The 15273-nt window shown below is 38.1% G+C and overlaps 1 pseudogene; it reads right to left on the reverse strand.

Annotated features, from left to right (window-relative positions):
• Positions 1-2000: 2000 nt before the first annotated feature.
• On the reverse strand, positions 2001-4367 carry LOC104098823 (uncharacterized; annotated as a pseudogene).
• Positions 4368-15273: the final 10906 nt, after the last annotated feature.

Below are 15273 nucleotides of genomic sequence, written 5' to 3' on the forward strand. Positions count from 1 at the left end.
CTACAAGAGAAATGCAAAAACTACCGGCAATAATGACACATCGTCTAACAACAAGGAACTCGGAATAAGAGAATACCAGACTAGTACTACTATTACTAGTACGATTAGAAGAAACTTTCGACTACCTGTAAACCACAACTCTAATCCTCGACCTCCACACCTCCCTATCGAGGGTCACATTCTCGGTAAGCTAAAGTAATGTCATATCCTCCCTAATCACCTCTCCCCAATACTTTCTAGGCCTCCTTCTACCTCTCCTCTGCCCCGCTATGGTCAACCTCTCGCATCTCCTCACCGGGGCATTGGTGTCTCTCCTCTTCACATGCCCGAACCATCCCAGCCTCGATTCCCGCAACTTGTCTTCCATAGGGGCCACACTCACCTTGTCCCTAATAATTTCATTCTTAATACGGTCTTTTCTAATATGCCCACACATCCATCTCAGCATCCTCATCTCTGCTACTTTCATCTTCTGGACATGAAATTTCTTGACTGGCCAGCACTCTGCTCCATACAACATAGTTGGCCTCACTACCACTTTGTAGAACTTGCCTTTAAGTCTTGGAGGCATATTCATATCGCATAAAACACTAGACGCAAGCCTCCACTTCATCTACCCCACTCCAACACGATGAGTAACAACCTCGTCAATCTCCCCATTTCCCTGAATAACAGACCCAATATATTTGAAACTATCTCTCTTGGGGATGACTTGTGTATCAAGCTTTACCTTAACTTCTGTTTCCTGCGTCCCCATACTGAACTTGCACTCATAATATTCAGTTTTTGTCCTACTCAACTTGAAACCTTTAGACTCCAAGGCATGCCTCCTCAACTCCAGTCGACCGTTAACCCTGCAGCGCGTCTCATCGATTAGTACTATGTCATCTAAAAATAACATATACCATGGTACCTCCCCCTGAATGTGGCGCGTCAGCACGTCCATCGCCATGGCAAATAAAAATGGGCTAAGAGTTGAACCCTGATACAACCCCATCATTACTGGAAAATAGTTAGAGTCTCCTCCCACAATTTTCACCGGAATCTTTACTCCATCGTACATATCCTCAATCACCCTAATGTATGCTACCGGAACACCACTAACCTCCGGACATCTCCATAGAACCTCCCTTGTGACTTTATCGTAAGCTTTTTCTAAATCGATAAACACCATATGTAGGCCCCTCTTCCTCTCCTGGTACTATTCCACCAACTTTCTCACAAGATGAATAGCTTCTGTGGTTGAACGTCCCGGCATAAAACCGAACTAATTCTCCGAAATAGACACACTCATCCTCTCCACCACCCTCTCCCACACTTTCATAGTGTGACTCAGTAACTTAATACCCCTGTAGTTGTTATAATTTTGGATATTACCCTTGTTCTTGTACAACGAGACTATCAAACTCCGCCTCTATTATTCGGTCGTCTTCTTAATTCTAAAAATGACATTAAACAGTCCAGTAAGCCACTCCAAGCCTACCCGTCCCACAACCTTCCATAATTCTACCGGGATCTCGTCTGGCCCAGTCGCCCTGCATCTACTCATCTTCTGCATTACCTCTTCAACCTCCTTAACCTTAATACGCCTACAAAACCTAAAATCACGTTGGTTCTTTGAGTTCTCCAACTTGCCAAGCATAATGTTCCTGTCCCCATCCTCGTTCAAGAGTTTATAGAAGTATGACTGCCACATGCGGCTAATGCACGCCTCGTCCACCAATACCTTGCTATCCTCATCTTTGATGCACCTCACTTGGTTCATGTCACGACCCAAAATCCACTAGTCGTGATATAACCTAACCCAACCCGCTAGGCAGAGGCGGACCCAGGATTTAAGCATAACGGGGGCACCATTATCTTTAGTATCCCAATCACCTGCGATAAAGTTCGGGTGCAACTCTTTGAAATGACTATGATAATTTATCATCAAAATAAAAATATCAATATTATCAAATACCATTAACTTGATACTAATATAACAAAAGCACATTGTCCACTCATAGTTGAACTCGACGCACTTTCATATTTTGAAAATGGTCAATAATAGCATCATTGCTTATATTTACAAATACATTCTTCTCAAAGTAACAAACTAAACAATCATTTAAAAATGCATCACTAATACTACTACGCAATTCATCTTTGATGTACTTCATGGATGAGAATGCTCTTTCTACCGTTGCAGTTGCGACAGGTAAAATTAAAGTCAACTTCAAAAGCAAATAAACAAGTGAATAAGTCTCCACAAGATTTGCCTCAACCAATGCTTTTGCCAAATCACCAATTCCTTTCAAATCAGAGAACCTAGGGTCACCATGTTCCATGTGCCATATGAAAGTGTCAAGTTGGCGACTAAGATCTCGAAGCTTCAATTTACCAAACTCATCGGGATAATGCTTGGCCAATGTCATTATTCTTTCCTTATCAAAATTAGCGAATGATTTAGCCGGATTCAAGCTAGCCATACCAAGAAGCAAGTTACTACTCACAACATCAAAACGACTATTAAGATCCAGAAGTTGCAAATCAATCACTGCATAAAAAAGCTCAACACGTAAGTGATGTGAATAAGTAACACTAGAAGGCCTACGCTTCGACTTTCCAGGAATATAGAATTCTTCCATCTTGGGCACCAAAATATCATGTTTTGCACAAAATGAAGATACTTCATCCATCAATGGTTCCCATCCTTCGTCTCTCATTTCTTGCAACCTTTCCTTCGTGATATCAAGAAATACCATGGCATTGACAATATTTTGCTCTTTCTTCTGTAAAGCTTTGCTCAACTCGCTTGACATTATCAACACTTTCAACATAAAGTGAAGCAAGAAAACAAATTCAAATGCTTTAATTTTACTCGAAAAAGCTTCTGCTTGCAACCTATCATTAACATCACCTTCACATTCAATCACCCCAAGCACATGAACAATAGAAGAAAATAAAATAACAAAGTTATCCAACGTTTTATAATGTGATCCCCAACGAGTGTCACCTGGCCTTTGAAGCCCTCGCTCTTGATTTAATCCTTTTCCACTTTGAACTTCACCACTCTCTAGCAATTGCTCTAACAATTCTGCTTGATGTTCTCGAAGTTGGTCTCTACGCTTAAAAGAAACTCCAATCACATTCAACACGTTAGTAACAATAGCAAAGAAAGTCTCCACCTCCTTGTGTTTTTTAGCAACAGCTACAAGCGTCAACTGTAATTGATGAGCAAAACAATGAATGGAATATGCCGATGAAGTTTCTTGCAAAATTAAAGCTTTAAGACCATTCATCTTTTCCTGCATATTACTAGCCCCATCATAGCCTTGTCCACGTATTTTAGATGGACTTAATGAGTGTTTCATTAGCAAAGAAAGTACTGCCTCTTTCAACGACTTTGCAGATGTATCACTAATACGAACAAGACCAATAAATGGCTCGTTCACTTGGCCTTTTTTGTCAACATACCGCAAAGCAAGGGCCATTTGTTCATGGTGTGAAATATCCTTGGACTCATCAACTAATATCCCAAAATAATCTCCATCTAGGTCATTAATTATAGCTTTCACGGTCTCTTGTGCACAAGCACTCACAATATCCTTTTGAATTTTTGGCGAAGTCATCATATCATTTTTTGGAGCATGTTTTAATATAACTCTATCTACATCTGGAAGCCTATTTCCAAGCTATTCCAAAAGCCCCATAAAAAGGTCTTTGTTTTTTGAATATTCACTTTCATCGTGACCTCGAAAAGACAACCCAAAGTCTAAGAGAAACCTTGCAACATCGATTGAGGCATTTAAACGAATTCGATATTCACTCTTTTGTTTCTCAGATTGCTTTTCAAAAGCAGCTTGAATTGATTGAGATTGATTTGACAAGTCTAGCATTTTGTTGAAACACTTATGATGGAGGCTATTTACTTCACCAACATGTAGACCAAGTCTTTCTGGTCCTTTATTCCAAGCCTTAAAGCCGGTTTTTGTGAAAGAGTCACCTGTGCTACTATGAACGTAATCATTTTTGATTAAATAACAACATAAATAAAATGCGGCATCTTTCTTCACACTATACTCTAACCATCTAGAATGTGAATCTTTAAACCAACCTGGACTAAATTGGCGCATTTTTTCCCCAAATAAAGTTTTAGGAAATTTGTGATAAACTGGTTGGCAAGGCCCTCTTTGGATGTAGTGTCTTCTCACTTCATCCTGTATTCTGGAGCTATATCTATGAATGGGTATTCTCTCTCCGGGGTCAGGATTAAGTGATTTCATATCAAACTCCTCTACAAGATGGGAAGAATTGTCTCTAAAACTAGAACTTGGTTGAGAAGAATTAAACCTCGTCAAAAATATGTCCATCTCAATTCACATCAACAAAACTTTCTACAAAGCAACAATGCCAAGCAAAACAATATTTTAATAGGGAAATCACACTCATTCTATCACGAACAAAAGCAAATATAATATTTCTAATAAGGGAATCACACCACTATATTTTATTATAAGTCATAACTCATAACTGTATTATTATTATTATTATCTTAAAGATAGAAGGAACACTTACTAATTTGTGAAAGGTATCCTTGAAATTCAAATACAGCTTGGTTTCAAATCATCCACTTCACTGAAACAATATTTCAAATAGCATTAGCAAAATATCTTCAAATACCTATGAAATTAATTTATTAAGATAAAAGAATTAACACACCAACTAAAGATTTAACATCATGTAAATGTGCACCAATCACCATGATTGTTGTCTGCTCAAACAATGAATTCAAAAACTAAAAGAACAGTAATGAATTCAAAAACTAAAAGAAGTATCATTGAAATCCGAATACAAGTTTCTTGCAAAACTTGCAAGCATTATCTACTATATTAGAGAACTCCAGAAAATTAAGCTAATAAAAAGAAAAATTTACAGGACTACATGAGCACTTTACTCATCAATTATTTGTTCAACTTAAATGCTTGCTACTATTTGAATTTGCATTTGATGGTGTTAGTGAAAAGGGATATTTTGAATGGGGAAGAAAGTAAATCTGTTCATAAGTCATAACTCATAAACAATCTAGGTTAAAATTACAAAAATAAAAAAAATAATATTTGTAAAAAGAAGAAAAACTTACTCAACTAATCAAAGATTTGAAGAAGAGAGGGATTCGAACTTCAAAGGGATGCAAAGAAGTGAAGAACTGAAAAGAAGGTTGAAGTTGAAAGGAGGCAGAGAAGTTGAGAAGGTTTGTTTCTTGAAAAAAAAAGAGGGTTTGTTTTCGGATCTTTGAGGGGGTTAAAAAAATATTAAGCTATTTAAGTCTTAAGTTAAAAAGTAAAAATTAAATAATATGGAATGTAGGACCCCAGATTCGAACCTGGGTCCAGAGGCAAAAGAAGGCTGCTGAGCACTTCCACAAACCATCTCTTCTGTCCGGCCTTTGTGACTTAGGGGGCCGCTTTAAATATTTAAAGGGGTCCTCCCTGTATTAACATATATATATATAATATATATACAATATTTTTGTCGAGGCCAATGGGTTCCGTTGACCCCCCACTCCCAAGCGTAGGTCCGCCCCTGCCGCTAGGTAAGCTAATTAACAACTAACCAATTCCAATAAAATTAATAAAGCAATTAATTAAAAGAAAATATCTGAAACTGATACATTTCCCCAAGAACTGGTAGTACAAATCATGATCTTCTAAGATTAGAATTTATAAAGCTGGTATGAAATAAGTACATCATCTGTTCGAAATGTACATAAATAGATTTTTATAAATCTAAGGCTACCATGAACAAGAGGCAGCTACAACCGGAATGCATGTACGTCTTCAATTCCAGCTCTCATCGATCACAGCAAAATCAGCAAGCAACATCTGCACGCAAGGTGCAGAAGTATAGTATGAGTACAACCGACCCTATGTACTCAATAAGTAACAAACCTAACCTTAGGTTGAAAGTAGTGACGATATAGAACAAAGGTCAGAGTCCAACTCCAATAACTAACAACAATTCATAACATTATAAAGCAAGTAATAAGAGAAGTAACTCAAAGATAAAATGCTCAGCTTAATCATGATTTTTGAAAATAGTTCTGCCTTTCAAGTGTATCAGTGAAAACCCAAGTCGTTTAGCGAAGTTGCCAAAAATATGAGTAAGTTTAAAAACAGTAATTTTCCCAAAACTCCTTTCAACAATAAATAAGATGTTTCATTTTCTTTCCAAATAGCCAGTGTAAAATGCATTACTACGCCCATATATCAATATGTGTGAGAAGTCATGAATGACGTGATACCGTGCATCATGAGAAAAATACATGTCTATGAATGTATGTCATGTGTGCATGTCAATGCTATGTATCTCAGAGATGAACTCATGTACTCTCACTCTCAGAGTATTCAATCACTTAGTATTGTATATGGCCAATCCAGCCCAGGGAAGATCCATCCCTCAATATAAATGCTTCGGACAAGATCCATATCCAGGGAAGATCCATCCCTCAATATAAATGCTTTGGACAAGATCCATGTTCAGGGAAGATCCATCCCTCAATATAATTACTTCGGATAATATCCATATCCAGGGAAGATCCATCCCTCAATATAAATCAACCGCGCTCACTGGGGGGTATTTGCAGACTCCGGATGGGCTCCTTCAGCCCAAACGCTATAAACCGCACGGACAACTCGCGCGCTATAGTATAAATATCCTCACAATCAGGCCCTCGGCCTCACTCAGTTATCAATCTCTCCAGTCTCTCGGCCTCACAATGTCATGAAACTAGCCCAAAATTGATGATATAATGTATCAATAAATAACAACAGAGACTGAGATATGATATGAAGTGAATGAACATGACTGAGTATGAAATTTCAAATGTAAGCAAATAACTCAACAACAGTAATGACCTCAATGGGTCCGGACAGAATAAACATGTAGCCTAGACATGGTTTCTAACATGGATCACAGATCAATAGCTCTAGTACGTAGAGATTTTCATGATTACAGATAAGTTCAAGTAGCTACACAGTACCACAAGAATAACGGAATCACAGTTCGCACGGTGCACGGTCACACGCCCGTCACCTAGCATGTGCATCACCTCAACACCAATCACATAACACGTATAATCAGGGTTCATACCCTCAACTCCAAGATTAGAAGAGTTACTTACCTCGAATAAGTTGAATCCAATGTCGAGCAAGCTAAACAATGCTCCAAAAATACCATTATGCGCGTATCAACTTCCGAACGGCTCGAATCTAGTCATAATTAATTCGATTCAGTCAACACAACTTATAGAAATTAATTCCATATCAAAATACTAATTTTTCCCACAAAATCCGAAATAACACTAAAATATTGCCAGTGGGGACCACGTCTCGGAAGCCGACAAAAGTTATAAAATATGAACTACCACTCAACCACGAGTCCAACCATACCAAATTCCGACAACAACTCGACCTTCAAATCCCCAAATCTCATTTTCAAATCCGTAGGCCCAAAGCCTCTAATTACACCTCAAAAATATGTAATCTAGTCGGAATACTCAATGATAATTCAATATTATTGACTAAAAATGATCACAAGTGACTTACCTCAAGTTTTCCCGTGAACTCTCTCTAAAAATCGCCCCAAAACCGTGGTTGGAATGTCCAACATGACAAAAATGTCGGACCCTTCTATTTTTTGTAGCATGCCCGGCGTTTCCGCTTTTGCGGAGTAATTAACTGCATCTGTGGTCTCGAAGATGTGAGGTCCTCCCCGCTTTCGCGGCTTCTTTTGCTTCTATGGACAAGAGGCCCGCTTCTGCAGCCTCGCATTTGCGGAACCCAGGCCACTTCTGTGATGAGGCCCCTCCCCTCTCACTTTCGCTTCTGCGATCAACTCGTTGCAGTTACGAGTCCGCTTCTGCGGTCCTGCATGCGCACGTGTGACCCCTGCCCTTGCCAAGCCAATTCCGCTTATGCTCAACTAAGCTCGCTTCTGCGAGCTCACACCTACGAGATAATTTCCGCATGTGCGATTGCATCACTAAGCAACAACAAGTTTTAATTGTTCTAAGTCCAAATTTGATCCGCTAACCATCCGAAACTCACCCCGAGACCTCAATCAAATACACCAACAAGTCCTAAAATATCATATGAACTTAGTCGAACCTCTAAATCACATCAAACAACGCTAAAACTACGAATCATACCCCAATTCAAGCTTAATAAAACTAAGAATTTTCAACTTCTACATTCGATGCCGGAACCTACCAAATCAAGTCCGATTGACCTCAAATTTTGCACACAAGTCATAAATGACATAACGTATGTATTCAAATTTCCAGAATTGGATTCCGACCCTGATATCAAAATGTCAACTCCCCGATCAAACTTCCAAACTTAAATTTCCATTTTAGCCAATTCAAACCTAATTTAACTACGGACTTCCAAATAATTTTCTGGGCACATCTCTAAGTCCAAAATACCATACGGATCTATTGGAATCATCAAAACTCTATTCCGGGGTCGTTTTCACATAAGTCAACATTCGGTCAACCTTTTCAACTTAAGCTTTAAGTCTTGGAACTAAGTGTTTCAATTCATTCTGAAACCTCTCCGACGAGTCACAAAATTATAATTGAACACTGGATAAGAACTAAATGGGGAACGGGGCTGTAACACTCAAAACGACCGGTCGGGTCGTTACATTCTACCTCACTTAAACATACGTTCGTCCTCGAACGTGCCAAGAGTTATTCCTAAGCCTTTAAATCACTGTTCCACCTTCCCACGCACATACCCGGGGGTGATCCCACGTCACCCTATTCTATATAGGCTTGACAACACAACACAACTGAAAATTATTAATTTAACCTTAGCCCAAAAACCTTGGAATTCAATTCCCAACATTCAGAATTTCTTACAAGACCCAAATTTCACATTTACACACTGTATAAATCTGAACAAGCTGTATCGAGCCTTAACCATAACCACATATATAATCACATAACATACTACACAACTTGCATACTCGTAGCACCATTCCCGATCATTGTAACTACTCTAAAACCAACCTGGTACTAGTATTAAATCCCATATTAAACAAAACCTCATTCCAAAACCTTCGTACACTGCTGATAATGAAAGAAACATACATGAACTCACGACCACTCACCAGATCAACATGTCACAGATCTTTCCCTCGTCCCACAAGTACCATGGCCAATTGTTTAAGCCAAATTCTAAATTATTCTTCCAACGCATTGTAATCAAACCTGATAGTATCCATTCTGGGTCCAATGACCTTATATTATTTAACATAACTATCCCATAGACATACCACACCAATATAACTCAAGCCACAACTGCGCAATCCGTGTACCCAAAAATGGAAAATATCTTAAAGAGGAGAACCGTTTCGCAAGTTCAGCTAGCACCACCACGACCTAATATTTACAACCAACTCCTCAAATTTCGTGAAGAGGATAACCGTAGGCGCATGTGCATAATTCCTCAAATACGCTGCTCAAGTAATTTTTATCGTAGAGGAAGGAAAGCAATGAATCAGATAAATTATCAAAGAAATAAAATTCCCACATACTGCACAGGCAATTGCCCCGGTGCCCGCACTTGGGCTCAAACCTCATATATATGCACACTCATAGCGTGTAGCTATCACAAATAATTAATGCAACTAGTATCTCCACTGAGTTTAAATAAAATACTCACCTCAAACATGTCACAACCCTGAAACAATATGATTCTGAGAACTCCCAGTCTCCAAACTCATAGGACACATGAATCTCCGTAATCGGTCCAAACTCCAGCACTCGAATGACTAACACATCTTTCATGAACAATCATCCCACGAGGATTTTGTTTTCCATAATTCTTCTGTGCCACATAGCAATAATTTGAATATCAGGAGTCTATCAATCAGGTGAGTACCGTAATATAGATGAACATCCGTAAGTCAAAACACAATTCGCCTTCTGAAATGCGCACCCTTCTCAGGGATTACTGGGCAGTTATAACATTCGTCTGAATATTTGAAATTGACCATGTTGTCCAAAATTTGTGACCTTTCCTTCAAGACCGAACTGCCACCTTGTACATGTAAATCTTAATCCCGCACAACACACCATATCTATCATGCCATCATGTGAAAAGCACGGAAATCTCATTATCAACTATGAGTCACCAACAAATTACACACTCGGTTAGTTAGAAACCTTTTATTTGCTTTCTTTCAGGAGGAAATCATAATATACAACACGTTCCCCACACCGATAAAAAATATATTGTTCAAACTATGGTAGAAACCTTCAAGAACACTTTGAAACCCATTTGCACATAACCAAGCTATCATAACTAAATTCCTCTAACTCAACCAAGCCACGCAGGCCACCAAAACCCAAGAATATTGCCACCAAAATATCTGTAGTGCCTCACCACATCATAATTACCCAAAGCTCACTACAAGACATCCTAACATAAAACGACACCGCCCTAATACCCATAAGCCATTGTATTCTTCTTAAGCAACCCCGTAAGAACCACAACCGAAACGCCCATTCTGAAAATACCTTATGTGAATTTAAAATTATTCTTTTACCTTTCTTATACTGGAATGTAGAATCCATAGTCATACAGAGTTACCGCAAGTCCAAGCACCATCAAATGCAAATCTCAGATTTTTATCCATACACAAGTCCGGAGAAATTCTCAATTGCTATATATAAACCTCGAACCCATTGGAACTTTCTTGAGAGTCACCCACTTTGTTCAAATCCAAATTGCACCGCCCAAACGGGCAGGAAGACACATGCCCCATTATCACAACAACACCCAAAGAAGTAATCCTGCCTTAACACATCAATAAAATTCATACTTTGTGCGCACTACATCCTTCAAATAACAACTTAATCATTACATGATTTTCATATACTCATAAAGCGCAATATAACCCATATTCAGAAATTTCATTATTCTAGTCTTTCTCGATCTCAACATATGCAAGTCATAACTAACCCACAAGTATGCCTCAGACCAAAACTAAAATTAACTTATAACCATGAAATTAAACTGTCAGCGGCAGGCTCCCCCACTTGGCTCAAAAACATAGAACAAAATATTCCATAACTCACGATAACCATACTCTATTATTGCCATAATACCGCAGTCAGTTCAACAAAAATTATTCTTAAGCTCATGCAACACCAACCATAAAATACCTCAATCATCCGCTAAAATTGCATTTATTCTCTTGACAATCAAGTCAACTTTCTCAACCAGATTCAAATTTAAATCTCAACACATATAGCCCACTGGTAGATAGGGAACTCTCCACTCAACATTATAAGGAACACAGCTACATAGATTACTCCGCATGAGATAACCTACCTATTTGGCCTCGAGTTGGCATCTTGCTATACCCTTTCGCAGCCACAATTACTATGTAATAACTTAATCTTTCTGAGTTTGAACTCATCAACATAACATGAAAATCTAATTCGCTCCACAATTAAACCGCATGACAGATTCTTCAACACACTCACAATTCGAGATTGTACGTCACATCAAATGAAAATCAAGCACCCAATGGCCCTCTTTTCATTCCATGTAAACACTTATCGTCACATTCAAACCATCTTAACACATCCTGCAATCACATCATCCTCATTATATAGGCATTAGACCGCTCATCGAGCCACAAATTTTCCACTCATAGGGACACTACCGGTCGCATAAGTCCAAACGCACAAGTTCTCACAATCGAAACTACCGAGCTTAAGTTGCGGTCAAAACCTTGCCTCAAGTCCTCCAGACTGGCCCATTACCAAAACACAGAATACTCATCTCGAACCTCATTCATGGAATCACTAGCCGGCGATGCACAGCTGATACCGAGCGCTCACATGCGCACACGAATGCGTGGAAAGAATTCAAAGAGTTATGTTTTGAGTTGGATCAATTCCGCACGATAAGGAAAGAAAGATGGTAAATTATCCTAAATGCCCTGTAGCCTCTCGAAGATAAGTATGAACGTCTTCATACCGATCCGCAAAACTCTACTAGATACTTGCTCATGACTTGTAGAACCTATGAACCTAGAGCTCTGATACCAACTTGTCACGACCCAAAATCCACTAGTCGTGATGGCACCTAATACAACTCGCTAGGTAAGTCAATTAACAACTAACCAATTCTAATGAAATTAATAAGGCAATTAATTAAAAGAAAATATCTGAAACTAATATATTTCCCCAAGAACTGGTAGTACAAATCATGAGCTTCTAAGATTAGAATTTACAAAGCTAGTATGAAATAAATACATCATCTGTTTGAAATGTACATAAACAGATATTTATAAATCTAAGGCTACTATGAACAAGAGGCAGCTACAACCGGAATGCATGTACGTCTTTAATTCCAGCTCCCATTGATCACAACAACATTAACAACTAGCATCTGCACGCAAGGTGCAAAAGTGTAGTATGAGTACAACCGACCCCATGTACTCAATAAGTAATAAACCTAACCTTAGGTTGAAAGTAGTGACGAGCTGGAACAAAGGTTAGAGTCTAACTCCAATAACCAACAATAATTCATAACAACATAAAGCAAGTAATAAGAGAAGTAACTCGAAGATTAAATGCTCATCTTAATCATGATTTCTGAAAATAGTTCTGCCTTTCAAATGTATCAGTGAAAACCTAAGTCGTTTAGCGAAGTTGCCAAAAATATGAGTAAGTTTGAAAACAATAATTTTCCCAAAACTCCTTTCAACAATAAATAAGATGTTTCATTTTCTTTCCAAATAGCCAGTGTAAAATACATCACTATGCCCATATGTCAATATGTATGAGAAGTCATGAATGACGTGATACTGTACAACATGAGAAAAATACATCTCTATACATGTATGTCATGTGTGCATGTTAATGCTATGTATCTCAGAGATGAACTCATGTACTTGCACTCTCATAGTATTCGATCACCAAGTACTGTATATGGCCAATCTAGCCCAGGGAAGATCCATACCAATATATATACATAATAATTGACATCCAGTCACTCAGTACTGTACAGGGCCAATCCAGCTGTCACGCCCCGACCTGAGGGAGTGCGACCGGCGCTCCACCGAGTAAATCCGGTCGAGCAATCCTACTTTACATCAACTTCTCATCATTACTCATGCATGATTTATCAAAACATAATTAGATATTTACTTTCATATTGAATACATTTGGCTCAATGGCCTATAAATTTGTTTTTCTCATGATGGTTATACAATTTTATAAATAGCTGTAACTACTGTGAACATAAATACATGACGAAACTCAAAACTTAAGTACATGAACCACAGTGTACATGGAGCTTCTATGACGATAGACACCTAAGTATATAAAACTAACTAGACTCGAATAACCACTGGAATTGTAGCGGACTCACCATAATCTGCTGCGCAGAAGATCCCTATCAAAGATCCATATCATTTTGTAGAAGTATACCTGCATCCATTAAAATATGTAACGCCCCTGGCAAAAGTGACGTGAGTACATATGGAATAGTACTCGCATGTAAGGCAAATAGAACAACATATGAAATCATGGTAATTCAAATAATAGGCATACAAAGTACATCAAGAACTACAAAATATCCCATAGATTCACATTTCAGGTCTCGTTATGCTTACATTATTTTAAACTCTGTTTAGGATTAACTGAGCCATATGAACTATACGTGGAATACATAATATAAAGTAATTAAAACAACATGTACAAACAAGGCCAATGAAAGTGGCACCTAATGTCTGCGTTAACAATGCGTCTCACTAGACCGTCCATATCCCTCTCTTATCTTACACCTATACATTTCACTTGTGCGTTTCATAAACCGTTCATATTATTTACTTACACAATACACTTGTGTATTTCATAAACCGTTCACGGTGTTTACTTACACAATACACCTGTGGGTTTCATAGACCTTTCACAGTATCACCTATACAATACACCTGTGTGTATCATAGACCGTTCAAAGTATCACCTATACAATACACTTATGCGTTTCATAGACCATTCACAGTGTTTACTTACACAATACAAATTCACCTGTGTATTTCATAGACCGTTCACAGTGTTTACTTACACAATACAAATACACATGTGCGTTTCATAGACCGTTCACAGTGTTTACTTACACAATACACCTATGCGTTTCATAGACCATTCACAAGATTACATATACATTACACCTGTGCGTTTCATAGACTGTTCACAGTGCTTACTTACACAATACACCTGTGCATTTCATAGACTGTTCACAGGATTACATATACAATACACCTGTGCATTTCATAGACCGTTCACATTGTTTACTTACACAATACACCTGTGTGTTTCATAGACCGTTCACAGGATTACATATACAATACACATATGCGTTTCATAGACCATCCATAGGGTTCACATAACACCTCATTATGCACATGACCATATATAAACTCAAAGCGACATGATTAACATTACATTTAAGGTCGTAAGTTCCCGGATCATTAGAACACTTCATGTTCATGCTCATCATGGAGAAACATAGCTCATTACATTAGCACATGTATGGTGAATCAATAAGTCAATTTCAATGGCACATGGCCCAAACTCGTTTTCATAAGATTCATCATCATTTAGCATAGGGCATCTCCCTTTCATTTCGTTATTCACTCACTTGTCATCTTGAGGTAGTTAGCTAAGTTCATGATTCTTGGGGACTTAACATCGAAGTCATTTATATTTATTATTTTAGAAGCATACATACAATGATTGAAGCCATTGGGACATACAACACCTCATAATTCTCATTTTAGCAAACAGCCATATTTCATGTTCATACTATCACTTATTTGTACTTGCCATGGATGATATAGGACATCAAGAACATTTAAAATATGTAGGAATACCTTAGCCTCTCCTCATGAGTGCGTAGGAGCTTATAGCACACTGGAAACATAAATACGAATACGTTCATCTCATAACCTTTTCACACCATATATCACTTCATTAGTATTTTCAACTACTTACATATCATTATTTCATTGGCTCCCTTGGCCATACTTATTATTCTTCATTCATGGCACTGTGGCCGCATATCATATTCCACACTTTCATTTCTTTTCTTTCAAGGATTGTCATCATAAACATCATCCTATAGAATACTCTTGAAATACCTTTCCCCAAAAAGGGTAATACACAATTTCAACTCATGAATATGTAAGAACTCACAACATATTGGA

Source organism: Nicotiana tomentosiformis, chromosome 8 (genome assembly GCF_000390325.3).
Source record: "Nicotiana tomentosiformis chromosome 8, ASM39032v3, whole genome shotgun sequence".
Classification (NCBI taxonomy): Eukaryota; Viridiplantae; Streptophyta; class Magnoliopsida; order Solanales; family Solanaceae; genus Nicotiana; species Nicotiana tomentosiformis.